Raw genomic sequence first — 15,599 nt, forward strand, 5'->3', positions numbered from 1 at the left:
AAAGACTTCAACAAATGCGAGGGCTGGGCAATCTCCAGCCATGTGGGGCTCAGCGAGGGAAAGTGCCGGATTCTGCACTGGGATGGGGCAGCCCTGGATGGACAGACTGGGAATGAGGGGCTGAGAGCAGGGCCATGGAAAGGGACCTGGGGGTCCTGTCAGGGCCAAGTGAACATGAGGCAGCAGTGCCCTGGCAGCCAGGAGGGACATCCCTGTGCTGGGGACATCAGGCACAGCAGCACAGCCGTGCAAGGGAGGGATTGTCCCGCTCTGCTCTGGGCCGGGGCGGCCTCACCTCAGTGCTGGGGCAGCTTTGGGCACCACAGCACAAAAATGACATTAAACACTTAGAGAGTGTCCAAAGGAGGCAACAGAGATGGGGAAGGGCTTGAGGAGAAGCTGTGTGAGGAGAGGCTGAGGGCACTGGGCCTGTTCAGCCTGGAGGAGACTGAGGGGAGAGCTCAGTGCAGTTCCAAATCCCTGAGAGGGGAAGAGGAGGGACAGACACTGATCTCTGCTCTGTGGGACAGTGACAGGCTGAGGGAATGGCCTGGAGCTGTGCCAGGGCAGGTTCAGCTTGGATATCAGGAAAAGGTTCTTCCCCAGAGGGTGTCTGGCACTGCCCAGGCTCCCCAGGGCAGTGTCACAGCACAGGGACAGAGCTCCAGAGGGTTTGGACAATGCTCTGGGACAGGCTGGGACTCTGGGGATGGGGCTGGGCCAGGAGCTGGGCTGGATGATCCTTGTGGGTCCCTCCCAACTCAGTTTATTCTGGGATTCTGTGACTCCACCACCTCACAGAATCACAGGATGGGTCAGGTTGGGAAGAACCACAGTGTGTTAGTTACCTGGTTCAATCCCTGCCATCAACTGCCTCTAGAAACATGTTCTGTAGATATAACCAGTACATATATTCTGTATTTGTGGGCATAGATGGGGTAGGTTGGGCTGTGGGAGTGGGTTGAAAAGAGACAAGAGTATTGCTTCGGAACAAAAATAAACAAGAAAAGTCATGCTCTGATTTCTTCTTGATTTATTCATTAATTGTGTCCCTAAAACTGAGGCCCGAAGGAGACTGTAATGAATGAAGCACCCAAATGTTAAACTTCTTATGAGGTATATATGATCTCCTTAGGAGGACACACACACACACACACACACACACACACACACACACACACACACACAGATTTTACAAGGAACCCCCACACTACTAAAATGTTTATACCTGGATCCATTTCCAAATCAGTTTTTTCCTTAATCTTTCACTAAGACTCTTGTGGAAATTACAGAATTTGAGTTAGATGCCAATGCATCATCATTCTGTATACAGAAATATTTTGCTTTTATCGTGCTTTTAATAGGATCATGTAAGATGAGGATAGGGGTTGTTGATTTGATGGTTTAGGTTTTTTTAAACCTCAGTAGCAGAAACATCTCTTCAGTCCTTTATATTCAAAACCTTACTTTGTATAGAGTCTTTTCTTTCTGAAATTAAGATCAATGCAAGGCATCATCACTCTAATTGTTGAAGTTTCAAGGTATGGAAATGAGCTGTAACTATGTAATTGACCAGACATACATGGAATTGAGGAAAAGAAAACTTATTTTCTATTGTTTTAATGCAGTAGTTTGGTTCCTGTCAGAGAACACTCTGTCCCACCAACATTAATTTTGCTGATTTATTCAACTGCCTAGAAAGAAACCATTCAGAAACAATGCAGCAATTGCAACACTCAGGTGGCAGTGGCAGGGGCTGCCTCACAAAGCTCAGGTCAGTCCCAGTTCTAGTGGGGTGGCTAAAGGACTGCTCCCTGCAGCCCCTTATGTCACAAACATTGTGGTGAGCTTCCCACCAGGCAGAAATCCTTTGGGATTATCCTGTTACCCAGAAAAGCTGTGAATTCCCCATCCCTGGAAGTGTGTGAGACCAGACTTGATGGGGCTCTGAGTAGTCTGGTCTAGAGGGAGGGTTGTACCTAGATGGTTTTTAATGTCCCTTCCAACCCAAACCATTCTCTAATTCTGTGGCAGGAGTCACATACTTGATCCATACAATAAACTCAGACATATTAAAAAATTTAAGATTGTTTTCAGCCTGGCATCTGTACAAACTGCACAGTTGGTTCAGCCACAAAATGGACTTTGTGGGCAGGTATTTAACAGTATCAAATATACCCCTGGTTTCCCATTCAGAATCTGAAGCAGATTTGTCTCCTGGTGCTGACCAGAGCTAAAAGACATGCCATTGACAAGTGCAGGTTCCAATAGGGAGGGTTTAGCAGGAAGGCAATCCTTGGAGGGAAAGCCTGTATTTAGGGAATTTCTAAACCAGAGACAAGTTATTGAGCTGGTTTAGCCCTTGCTCACCTCAGTGGTGACTCTGGACCTACATTTGTGGCATCAGCTGATGTCTGATTGCTGTCTCTCAATCTTGCTCTGAATAAAACAACCCAGCAGCTTGAAATCCTCATGACTCTTGTTAGCTGTAGTAGCATCATCACCTCCTATCACTGGAACTTAAGGATGTGCAAAAAAATTGGTCATTCCCCACCATCTCCCTGGAATCAAGGCAGGAACCCAAGAATTGAGCTAAACCTTGGCCTCAAGTCTATCCAGCTTCCAGCAGCTAAGGGGAGCTGACCCTTCTAAAAACAGACAAGTTTGTGGGTTTCTATACTTTAATTTATAGATTGCAAGTAAAAATACTCCCAGCATCTCAGCTCTGGGAGGTGACTGGGGGAGCTGGACCGCTGCTCTCCTTTCTTTTGAAAAGAGCACAGAGAAATGCAGAGCTGAGGATTCCCTCTGGAAGGATTAGCCACACTTGTGCTTTAACCTGCTTTATTTTTAACCTGCAGCCTGTGGTTTTCAGTAACAGAGCTATGGCTGAGAGCATCTGCTAAGGAATTAGTTAAAATGGACTTGCTGGGACTTCTGTAACTCCCAAGAGCAGAGATAAGGAGCAGTGGAGAGTTATGGCAGGGAGGGTGTAGGTGGAGCAAGAGAAGGATGATCCAGCTTGCTCTTTTTCTGTGCAGTCCCCATTATGCTTTCAGCAAATAAATTCTATATTTTGCTTCTGAAAAATCCTGCAAACTTTTTTGGTAGTGTTATTAGTATAGTTATTTGAGGGGATGGTTTCAGTATTATTAATGCCAAATGAAAATAAAGGAGCACACAAACACTACCCCTCATCTCTAAGCTGTGCCATGGCTTGGTATTTATTTCTAAGCAGGTTGACATTTCTAGGGTGTTTCACAAACAGGAGATCAGATTTCACCTTGGCACCAACTGTGGTCACAACATCAACATCGGAAGCGCTTCAGTGGGAAGTCCCAAGGTTGGATACCTGCAGCCTGCCAGCCCCAAAACAATCCTTTCAGGTCCATCATGGCTTGGATTTCTCCTGGAAGGAAGATGCTGCCAAAGACCTGTGGTGATCTTCATCTAAATAGTGGTTTTTTCCTTTGCTCTGTGATTTGATGCAAGTCTGGCTTTGTCACATATCAGGGGCTTATCGGAGCTTACTCATTTTAGTCAGTAAATCTTGCCAGAAATGCTTCAGCAGCTCCAGGTCTTAGGGAAAATCTTGACATTTGATGGGTTTTTGTAGCAGTTCACTGGGCTGCAGCCATACACCTCCCACTGCCTTTCTCCCTCCTGGAGACAGGGCAGCCAAGCACAGCGATCTGGTTTATTAAAAACACAGGTGTCAAACCTGAGGCTGCCCCACAGAGCTGGGAAAGGCCACGTCCTGCAGACCTGCTCTTCCAGATCATCAGGTTGCACTGCTGGTCATGAGGAGTGGAGAAGACCTGAAGATGGGAGGGGTTCACAATGGGAAAACAGCAGATTGGGACAAATTCTGTTCTCAGAGAACCTGCACAGGGTTTTCCTGGAGCAGGATACAGGATCCTGCAAAAGCTCTGCCACCCAGGAAGAAGCAGGAGCAAAATGGGATGTAAATTCCTTGAAATGCACATGCCAGAAAAGCCTCTGGCCATGGCTTGTCCCCTGGCAGTCAGGAACTGAGTTTGGCTGTTGATTATTTCCTAGAGTTGATGTCTTAAATTTTAGCTTCTATATTTTTCAGATTCTGTACTGCCTTAGTGTGTGACTCTGAACTTCATATAAAGTAGTAGCAAGCTCTCCTCAATCCTTTTCCAGCCTGAGAACAAAGGACACTGCTGCAGCTTCAGGGTCAAAAAGTGCAAACAGCAACAAATTGAGGAGAGCAAACTGGGAGGATGGGACTTCCTTCCTGACCTGAAGCTGTAATTGGACAATTAACTGCAATACGTAAATGGACCAAAACTTATAAAAGTGTGACAACTCATGACCCAGGGTCCATCTTGGGTGTAGCCATGACTGGGCTCTTGTACTGCCCCAGGTGAATCCTTTAAAGGCCTTTTAATAAATACTTGCTTTATTCCTTTAACACTGTCTAGCCTCTCTTCTAGGCAGTCTCTCTAGGCATCAGAATCATGGAATGGTTTGAGTTGGAAGGGACCTTAAAGATCATTTCATTCCAACACTAATTCTTGCCCTGAAAAAGACTCCACTGAAACCAGTGAATCTCTGTGTGATAAATAAAATCAAGTCTTCTTGCTTGGAGGCCACATTGGTTTTTAAGGTTTCAGAATTGTGGGGTGCATCTCAGCAGGAGTTAAATTGAAAGCTGATAAAACTCTGACATCTAAGGGCCAGAACTGCAGCATGGAAATAGGCAGATTCCTTTTGACCTCAGCATCCCTGAAATGCTGTGGTTCATGTGTCTCTGCAAAACCAGTTGTGGAGCAATGATTTATTTTTTTATCCCTGTGAAGGTTTAAGAAAGCCATAATTCTGAAATTCAGCATCAGAAAATAAGGGAGTGGTAAGGACTGGGAGTAGAAGTTCTCTGGAGGTTTAACAGCCCCAGAATAAAATATGAATATAAGTTTATTCCATGGCAGTCTTGCACCTAAAGAAAAAAAAATAATTTTGTTATATTTAGGCCAGCTTTGTCCTTGCAAAAGTAACTGACAACATTAAAAGTGCCCAGATTATTTCTAAAGCGAAGAGTTTTATTTGAGGTTTTTAATTTAGCAGAAATCTTACTGACACAGCAATGTCAGTGTGCAAAGTTCTGCAGGACCAAGTTAATGTTCTACTGAAATAATTTGCTTCAGGGCTAGTCCTTGAATGTCTACAAAATGTATACAAATGTCTAAACTAAATCCACAAGGGCTAATCCTTATTTCACATCCTTGCAGGTAAAGTTGCAGCAGCAGCAGTGGAGGCACTGCAATGTCTTAAAATACTTAAAAGTATAAAATCAGCTTTCACTAACTATACCCATTTCTCATTTTTAGTATTATTTAGTATATATTTTTCAGTGGCCAGAGAAGATGTGGCTGCCCCATCCCTGGAATTGTTCAAGGACGAGGCTCTGACTGACCTGGTCTAGCAGAAGGTGCTGCACATGGCAGGGTTAGAACAAGGTGGTTTTTGAGGTCCCTTCCAGCCCAAACCATTCCACAATTCTCCGATTTTCCCGTGCATTGTAACAGCCACAAACACCACTAGATGTCACAACTGTTTCACTGTTCAACTGCTCACTCCTTAACAGCCTTGCCTGAAGAACAACTTTTGCAGGTTTAACTGAGGAGCAAAACACAAAGAGAACTAAGCAAAACCAAGGTTTTATCCTCAGGAAGTGCAGGGTGCTTTAGGACACGCTTTTCTTGAGGAAAAAAAACAAAACAAAACAAAACAAAACGTGTTTCTCAAATCCTCTGGTTTTGGGCACAAAAAAGACTCTGCAATTTGCTCAAGATGAAGAAAATTCATGTGCAGGACCACTCTGACCCTTGGAAACTACAGCAAAAAACTGGTGGGAAGAAGTTTGGTGTGGGACACAAACAACTGTGCTGGATGCAGGAAAGCAAAGTGACCACAGGACATTAATTTTGCTTTTATTCTGAAAATTTCACTGCTGGAAGTGGCTTTCCTGCCCTTTCCCTAGTAATAGCATATGGCATTTGTGTTGTCACTGTGGTTGTTGTTGATGCTTGATGGTCCTGGAACACACAAGCACCCACCCACCTCCTCCTACTGAAATAGTGAAGAAATAGCAATAGCATCAACTGAACTTAATTAGGCCAAACTCGAGGTGTTTTCTGTTGCAGGAGCTAATTTTAGATGCCAAACTGCCACAGAGGCTGGCTGTATCTCTGCCCTATTTTAGCAGCTCGTGGCAGAGAGGCAAATGATTGGAAGGTGAAGGAGTGAGCACAGTTGCTTCAGCCCATGTGAAGGTCAGGGAAGAATATTCTTCCCTTGTTCCCAAGGCAATCTGATTTCTGTCTCTGCTGGTGTCATCCATAGGAACCTGTTCATCCTCAGGACCTGGCACTGAGGTTGCCATAAAAGAAAAATATACTATTTTTCAGGGGAAGGTTCAAACTAATCATCTCCCACAGGCTTTTAGAGAGTTTTTCTCCCTCCCCTAAACACAATGTAGTCAGTGCACCAGCCTGTGCCATCATTATGTGCATGAAAACAATAGCAAAACTGAAGATAATTAATTCATTTATTCACTCTCTCATGACCAGTAATTGCTCCTGTGGATTCCTTTTTCACTCCAGTGACAGCAATTATTACAAACAAAACCAAAACTGAATTCCTGTGAAATTGCTGTTAAAGCATTCCCTGAAGGTGAAACCTCCCCCCCCCGCCAAAAAAAAACCCAAACAAAAAAAAACCCCAAACCTACAACCAATAAATAAGTACAAAGAAAAAGAAAGCAAAGGTGATTGTCAGCACCTTACAAGAAGCAGTGTACATCTTGGTGGGGTTGTTCTCAGTGTGCTGACTTGTGGAAGAGCTTCCTTGTGAAGGGAAGAGAAAGGGCAGACATTGATCTCTGCTCTGTGCCTGGGGACAGGACCCGAGGGAATGGCCTGGAGCTGTGCCAGGGCAGGTTCAGCTTGGATATCAGGAAAAGGTTCTTCCCCCAGAGGGTGTCTGGCACTGCCCAGGCTCCCCAGGGCAGTGTCACAGCACAAGGACAGAGCTCCAGGAGGGTTTGGACAATGCTCTGGGACAGGCTGGGACTCTGGGGATGGGGCTGGGCCAGGAGCTGGACTGACTTCCAACTCAGCTTATTCTGGGATTCTGTGAAGAACTTGGTTTAACTTCATCCCTAAAATGGACATGAAATGGGAAAGTCCAGGAACTTCAGCTAAATTAGTCCATATCCCAACTGTCCTTCTCTAAAAGCTGAGTTTGTTTAATGGGGAAACAGATTTAAAATCCCATAGAAAATAAATGGCACTTATACCTTGAATGAGCTTTGAATCAGACCTGCAGTGGATTCCAGAGGAAACCCACTGGAGGTGCCCCCATCTCTCTGGGAGATGTCCCATCACAGGACATTGGAAGCTCAGGTAGGAGCCTGCTTTTCCTGAGCAAGGGGCATTTTACATCACTTCAGTGGGTACCACAGAGGAATGTTAGCTGCCTGCTCTCACACTCCACTGGAACACCCAGGCACATTTCCCCTCAAACTGAAATATTTGCAGTGTTTAAATTTGCTGGGATTATTGACAGGTTTAGAATGAGACAAGCCCAGGTCCTGTAGGAGACCACAGTGAAGCACTCCTCATCATACACCTGTGTGTGACAAAGTACAATTTTGATTGGATTTACTTGTGCAGGGCAAGAAATATCTGAAAGGTGAGGTTATAAATGGCTGATTTTGGCTGTGCTTCCTCCACATTGGGGTGGATTGCAGAGAAGGAGGTGGACCATGAGTTAGCACCCACATGTCCACTGTGACAGGAACCCAGAGTGGCACAAAGGTGTCTGAACTGCCTCAGGCTTGGGCAGAGGGTTCCCAGCCTGTCTGTGTTCACCTAATTTGCATGACTTGCCTGTCACAAGATTATTTATTACAGTGGCTTTAGTTAAATCCCTCTTCCTCACTTTAAAGCCATGTCTGACTTCAGGTGCAGCCTAAAACCAGCTGAGGCCAATGAGTCTGTTCAAGCTGACAGGCTTTGCTAAATGAGCATCTCTGTTGGACTCTGTGGTGGTTTTTTTTGAGATAACACCAAAATCACAGCTCACCTAAGCCTGATGCCAACTCCCTTCATGACTGGAGGGAAGAGAAACTTGGCCCATAATTTGCTCAGGAACAAAAAAACTGAAGAAAAGGGAGAAGATAAATATTTTCACCCTCCCACCACCTCCCATTCTCAATATGTAGCCCAGCTTTTTCTAAATCAATCTAACCAATCCTACATGAAAATATGAATTATAGCTATGGATATAACCTCTCCTCTGTCCCACATCAGCCTGGGAAGCGCCCTGTGAGACCCAGGGAGGCTTCCTCCCTTTGGTGAGCTTCCCAAGCTGTGCCAATTGGACCAGCCCATCCTCAGGGCTTGGAGCTGTATCAGAGGTGCCCCAGGTGATCATCCTCAAGACACCAAAGGTTCCTTGTGTATTTTGCCTTGACTGTTTGGACTGACCTCCCCCAGCATTGCATATGTTTGTCTGGAGAAGCCTTGCCTGTTTCTAGAAAAACAGGATGGTTTCAAGCCATCTGTTTATCAGCAGGGTTGATAACTCCTATTGCCACGTGAAAACTGAGAGCCCTCATCTCTTTTGTCTTCTTGGAACTGCATTGCAAAACAAACAGCCCCACGGCTGGTCAGGTTTGGTCACAACCCAGAAATTCTCTTTATCAACTTGGCTGCTAGCACATAAGTGCATTAAATCAGACCTTTGTGGGTGATGAAGGCAAGGACAGGGCTGATACTGGATTTGGGGCTGCCTGGCAAGCAGCCCCATCCCCAGCACAGCCACTGTCACCATCCCTGTGATGGGGAAGTAAACAACACAAATTTGAATGTGTTGGCTTCGTCTCACTCTCCAAAAATCACCTGTTGTGTTTCTGTAGTGACATTGCTGGTTCCCAGAAAGCATCCCCTGCTCCCACACAGGTTCCATGGAATTTTTCAGCACATGACTCTCCATGTCCTCCCCCAATCACACCTCTGCATAGAACAAGCCAGTGAATGTGTGCCATCAGGGATCTTTCTGTGGAACACCTTGATTTTTAAAACTGCATTTCACTCAATCTTTCAAAACATCTTTCCTCTCCATCTGTGAACCTATCTGCAGCTGACAGTGATTTCTGGTTCATCAGCTCCCCCCACTTCACCAGAGCTGTTCCTGCTTGGTGTGGGGGTGAGGAGTCCTCACTGTGGGCTGTCACCCTCTGATCAGTGGAAGCCTTTTACTAATCTCATTTTTCTAGCAAGTAAGCAACAGCTTGGGCCAAATGAGGTACTCTGTATACTTGAGTAGATCTGAAAAAAACTCTCTGCATCCTCCATTGAATATTCTGAATTCAGGAAAATGTGGTAGCCATCCTTTCCTCTTCCACACATCCCTCCTAGAATCACATTTTCTGCTCTAAGCAATGCAACACTTTCCTGAAGTGTTATTGTAGTTCTCTGGTGTTGAGAGACCTGTAGGTAGGAGGGGATGTGGGTTGCCTTTGTCTGGGATGGGCACTCCCAGGAATGAGGCTCCTGCCTAAAATAGATGGGGTGAACTCATTTGGCTCTTTCCATAGGGCTCCAGATTTGTCCAAGCTCGTGTAGCTTTGGAATGAGAAGTTATGTGAAATAAATCCTACTACTGATATGGGCAAACTAGGAGTAAGTTGTTCCTGGTCCTGCTCTATCCATCTGTTTGATCAGCAAAATGGCTTCAGAGATGGATCAATATACAAATAAATTAATTATAGCAGACAACATTTATCTGTGCTTGGCTAGCCATCTGGCTAAATACCAATATTGATCCTGTAAATAATGATAACCCTGAACACCTCAAGCAATAAATACAGGGCGTGAATTTCTCCACTGAATTTTTCTTGGGGAAGGCAGCCATGCACTACAGAGTAACAGCAACATGTGGATTCTCTGTCTCATATTGATTTTATCTATTTCTCTTAAATTAGACAAATGAAGACTAAGAAGGCATCAGGCTTTTTTTTTTTTTTCTGTCTCATTTACAGAATATTCAGTTTGGAACTCTGAGTAATATTTACACTAAGTATTATTTAATTGAGAAATGTTTGAGTTTTCCAAGCAGTCTTGAAATTTGAGTTTCAAGAGTTTCAATTCAATGAACTAAGTTTCTAAGCACTGACCAAACAAAACTGAGTTTCCTCTTTATAACCAAACTGGATAACTGAAACAAGCTTCAAGAGCTCACATTAACCACTTGGTGACTGCACCACTTTTAGGCAGCTGAGTGTAAGAGCTGAGTTAAAACACAGAATACCTCTTTTAGAATGATCTGCCCCATGTGAGATGTCCCCATCAAGGCTTGGAGAGGAGTAAAGGCCCGAGGCCAAGTCAGTCCTGATGCAGAGGGATGCAGAGGGATGGAGAGGGATGGAGAGGGTTGCAGAGGGATGCAGAGGGATGGAGAGGGATGGAGAGGGTTGCAGAGGGATGCAGAAGGATGCAGAGGGATGCAGAGGGATGGAGAGGGTTGCAGAGGGATGCAGAGGGATGGAGAGGGTTGCAGAGGGATGCAGAGGGATGGAGAGGGATGGAGAGGGTTGCAGAGGGATGCAGAGGGATGCAGAAGTCTGGGGCAAGGGTCTCAGGGGGGCTGTGTGAGAGGGGTGGGCTCAGACCCTGGGGCTCAGAGGGGACAGCAGGGCTGTCCTGTGCTGGGCACAGCCAGTTCCAGGTGGTTCTGTGGTTGCTGCAAGTGCTGGGGTGTTCCTTTGGGACAGAGGCTCTTTGTGACATGGGGGCCATGCTGTGCCCAGAGGCCACTGTGACCTCAGGGGTTTTTCAGGCACAGAGGCCGGGGTGCCACTGCCCAAGAGAACCTTTCTCAGGAGGCAGCAGCTGCCTGAGAACCTCTGCAGGAAAGCATGGCAGAGACACCCAAGGGGGAGAAGGTGAATCCCAGATCCATGCCTAGCCAGGGGCTGCAGAGCCTGAGGAGGAGAAGGATGAGCGATGGGGCAGGAAGGAGAGGCTGGTGATGGGACAAGGCCGTGCCAAGGCTGCAGCTCCAGCCTTGGCCTCCTCTGTCCCACAGATGGAGTTGAAGCAGCTGCTGGTGGATCACGGGCAGCCACAGAGCCAGCACCGCCCCAAGGCTGCTCCTGAGGCACCAGAGGCAGCGCAGGCAGCAGCCCTGGGCAAACAGGTGCCCTCAGCAGGGGCACAGAGCCACGTCCCAGCCCTGCAGAGCCCCTGCTGTGCCCCAGGCCCCTCGTGTGCCCAGGGGACAGCCCAGACCCCCAGCGGGCAGCGGGCAGCGCCAGGCGGGGCCTGGGCCGGCGAGGAGGAAGAGTGGAGAGTGTGCCATCCCCTCGAGCCCTGCCTTGGGGAAAACCACACGGAACAAGAGCTTTCCCAAAGGGAACTCAACACAATCCTGAAGCTGTCCCAAGGGGAAAGCAACAGCGACATGCTGCCTGAAAGCTGGAGGCGCATCACAATCCGGACTGTCTGGGTGAATCCCAAGTTCCCCGAGCTCCTGCGGGGTTCCCTGCAGGAGCAGGTGGTGGCAGTGACTCCTTGTGCCTCAAACAAGGAGCTGCCACCAGCAGGGGCACAGAGCCCTGTCCCAGACAGCCCCTGCTGCTCCTCCTGCTCCTCTGGGAGCCAGCTGGCAGCCCCGGCCCTCGGTGGCCCGGGGGGTGTCCCCAGGCAGCTCTCCAGCCCCAGGCGGGCTCTGCGGGCGCTCTGCACCCTGCTCTGGTGCTCCTGCACGGAGGTGCAGCTGGAGGATTAGCACCCCCTGCCAGACCAATGCAAATCAGCTCTTGAGGCAGGTCACTTGTCAATAAATGTTTTTATATTTCCAAAGAGCTCTGGAGAATCGTCATTGTCCCTGGTTACTGCACGGAGACTCGAAGCAATCAACGCCTTTCCTGCAGGAGGACATGCCAGTAAAAGATGCTGGTTTGCCAGCAGTGCTCAGCGAGCCACCTTGGGACCCAGATGGGTTCCAGCAGCAGCAGAGATTTGAAAATCAGTGGTTTCATGGTCGTTGTGGCCAGGACAGCCACCAATCACCACCTCACCCACGAGAGCCTCCCTGGGAACAAATAGCAAAGCACACTGGGCACCTCTCCACATCAGCTCCCCGAGGCCCTCTGGCAAGAAGTTGTCATCCAGGTGTCTTGGGAAGCTCCTGGACCTGTCTTTTCCCAGTGGAATCACCCCACAAGGACAAGAGTAGTTGGGTTGGCAGTGTCCTTAAAGAATAACTCCAATATGCCTTGTCCTGGCTGGACAATAGCATAGTGAGTGAACATAAGTGAACAATATCCTCTGACTGGTGTCCAGGGTTCTGGGCACTTGAGGTGAAGAAATGTCACTTGGAGATAAAGGAGCTTGGATGAAATATTCCCTGCTGACCTGGCACATGGGAGATGTAATCAACTTTGCTTTCTGTTCACTGTCTCTAGAACATTCATGATTTTTAAGAGTCAGGTAGTAGATTTACTCCAGGGATAAAAATCCCAGCTAAGTAACCAGATGGGTTTTCCTTTTCACAACTCAACACAAGCCAAGCTCATCTGTGGAAAGGGAGCATGGAACTGTGCTTGCCTGCCTGGGAGCTTAAAAACATGTCCATCTGATTTTCAAGAAAAAAAAAACCCTACCTTTTTTATCTTTTATACACGACCTAAAACTGATTTAGTTAAAAAACAGAAAAGCCAAGAAATTTCCCAGGCAGGATGGATTAGATGATACTGAACCTCTGTGTAATATTTTGATGTGATTGTGACTGTCACATGTGGCAAAACCTCCAGCTGTACAATCCAGTGAGCAGAGAAGATTTTTCTAATGATTCTACAGCTGAGCATGTTCAATCTGGTAAAGAGATTATTGATGACTTGCTTTAAAAGTGACTAAAAGCTCTTGGCCAGCCTCTGGTGCTAAGGCAATGGTGTTGGTGAGGCAGAGCACCCCAGGAACTAGAAATTAAGGCTTTTGGGCATTTGTGAGCATCAGAGATATGAATTACAGCAAAGCAACTCCTTGAGCAGCTTCCAAGGGACAGATGGGGAGCAATAATGGCCTTGGACTGCTGGGGACCTCTGGAAGGAGGGTGGAAAAGGCTGCTGGTAGCCAGGGCAGCAAATCCACAGGAAAAAACATCAGAGCCTGAGCAAAAACACTCAGTGCAGCCCCCAAAACCCCAGCTAAGGTCAGATGAGCTCTCAAATAAGGATGAAAGAAACATTTCATAAATGATAAACCACAGCCCACAGCTGACCTGTCCTGTAAGTTCCCTGTCCAAAATGTGCTAATCTGTGGCAAAGAGGCTAAATTTTCCCAAGGTGCTCATTTGCAGTGGATCATACCCTGAAATCCCTCTCAGTACAAAGTGAGATTATCTGCTCACTCTTCAATTAGACAAGATTTTGGTACATTACTTAGGAGCTGCTGGATTTGACTCCTCGCTGATCTGGTCCAGCCCTCACTAAGTTTTATATAAAAGTGAAGGAAAGAATTACAATATCCTCTTCAAAAAATAATACTCATTTAAGGGTTAGTGGAAGGCAGGACTGTCTTTTTTTTTTTCTTTTTTTTTTTTTTTTCAGCAATAAATTAAGTTAATAAGAAGAGCATCCCAGTGTACCATCTAGATTTACAACAGGGCTTTTCAATTTCATTTGTCATTGCCAAATACATTACATTGGGATTAAGCTGTACAGGTTATTAAATACTGATTACAAGAAGACAGCGTGCTGTGGCAGGCAAATAAAACTTGCAAGTTACTGAAATAAAGGCTTTGAAAATGTTTTAAGGGAATTAATGTTTAATTAGAGATTTTGATCTATAAGGTATTCTAGTAATAGCTTCACTAGGAGATTACACAAACCTGTGAGACATTTATAAGTAGAAAGGATACTTGATGTAGTATTTTCTTTAATTAATCCTGCACTGGAAGACCACCACAAGGGAATTTAGAGTTTGGTGCACATTAAAAAAGACCATTAGCACAGTTAGCAGGCACTTCAGCTCCCGTGGGGTTTGTTTTTTTGCACTATCAAATTCATGTGCACGTATTTTTAACAATATGGCATGACATAAACTTTAAATTTAGTGTTAATATTTCTAACTCAACATCCCCAAGTGAATTTGGATATTGAAGTGTTGGGAGGTTTACAGATCTGAGGTGTTTGGCTTAATAGTCACTTTTTTCCTTTTGCTGAATTTCATCCTTCTGTTACTGACTTCCAGAAACAACATAAATCATCAAAAGCATTTTGCTTTCCAACATGATTGATAGTTTTATCTTTCACTCAGACATTCTTGTACAAAGTCTTCTGTTTTCAGTTTAAAAAAAAATGGTTTATGTAATTTCCTGTAGTCAAACCAAGTGACTGATCCTTTACTGTTTTGCTCACTACATTTAATGTTGATGGTCTGACACGATTTTCACAAGGCTAGAAGTGTCATTAAGGAAGTGTAAGAGAAGTTTGTGTTGGTAGGTGTAAAAATACACACAGAAAAGCCTCTGAAAAAAAACTCCTGGTCCCTGCTACCAAGGTTATGGAGTTAAGGGATGATAAAACTCCCATTAAAGCTACTGGAAGGGGAAATGAATAAACTTGACGAGTTTTCAGTACAAAAATCTGGCAGTTTTAGATCTTTAAGTTCATCTTTAATCTGATATGCATCACCTTTCTGCTGATGTACTAAGTGAAATAAAACTGCAAAGACATTTTTGAGAATGCAAATGTCTTGATAAGTTTGAAAAATCAGGACATCTTTCCTTTCCCTCCTCCTTTCCTGGTGCAGCTGGACCACAGTGTCATTACACAACTTTTTTGTTAAATCCACACAGTTAAAAAATGGATCTGGCTTTATGTTTGAAAGATATTAATACATATTACAGCTTACTAATATTGCTCACAGCTAATTTTTATCACTAGCTATGCTATGCTGATTTTCTCCTCATCACTTTAGCTCTAATTGTTTGGTTTAATACCCACTGCACACATCCTCTATGCTGGCTGCTTAATTATTTTCAATTCATTTTATGTCACATTTCTCAGATCAGTAATTATGTCAGATCATAAACACTACACTGACTATAATAACTTGACAAATAGTAATACTTTATAATATGGAACAAGGTGAGTTGGTTTAACAAAACACATAATTTCTTTCTAGTTAATTTAATTAATCTTAATTATTTAACCTATTAACCACAGGTTAGTTAAATTGAATCTGATGCACTCTGTTACTATATTTATATTCCTTTTTTTTTTTTTTTGCTCCTGAATGGGACTTGTATTTCATTACCTCTGTTGCTCATTAATTTTAGTGCTGTTGCTGTTTCTTGAAACGTTTGTTTCCTCCAGGGCCAAGTTAATCCATAATTCAGTGCTAATGGTAAATCTCTGTGCATTACCCACCACACACAACCCAAAAGGCAACAGGGGTCAGGGTTGGATCACATCAGGTAACAGAACCCACTGAGGAATGCACCCCAAATAGCCACAGCCTTGGGTGTAAAAAGACACCTCCTTCCACCTGCTTTTGACA

This window comes from Erithacus rubecula (assembly GCF_903797595.1).
Source record: "Erithacus rubecula genome assembly, chromosome: 5".
Lineage (NCBI taxonomy): Eukaryota > Metazoa > Chordata > Aves > Passeriformes > Muscicapidae > Erithacus > Erithacus rubecula.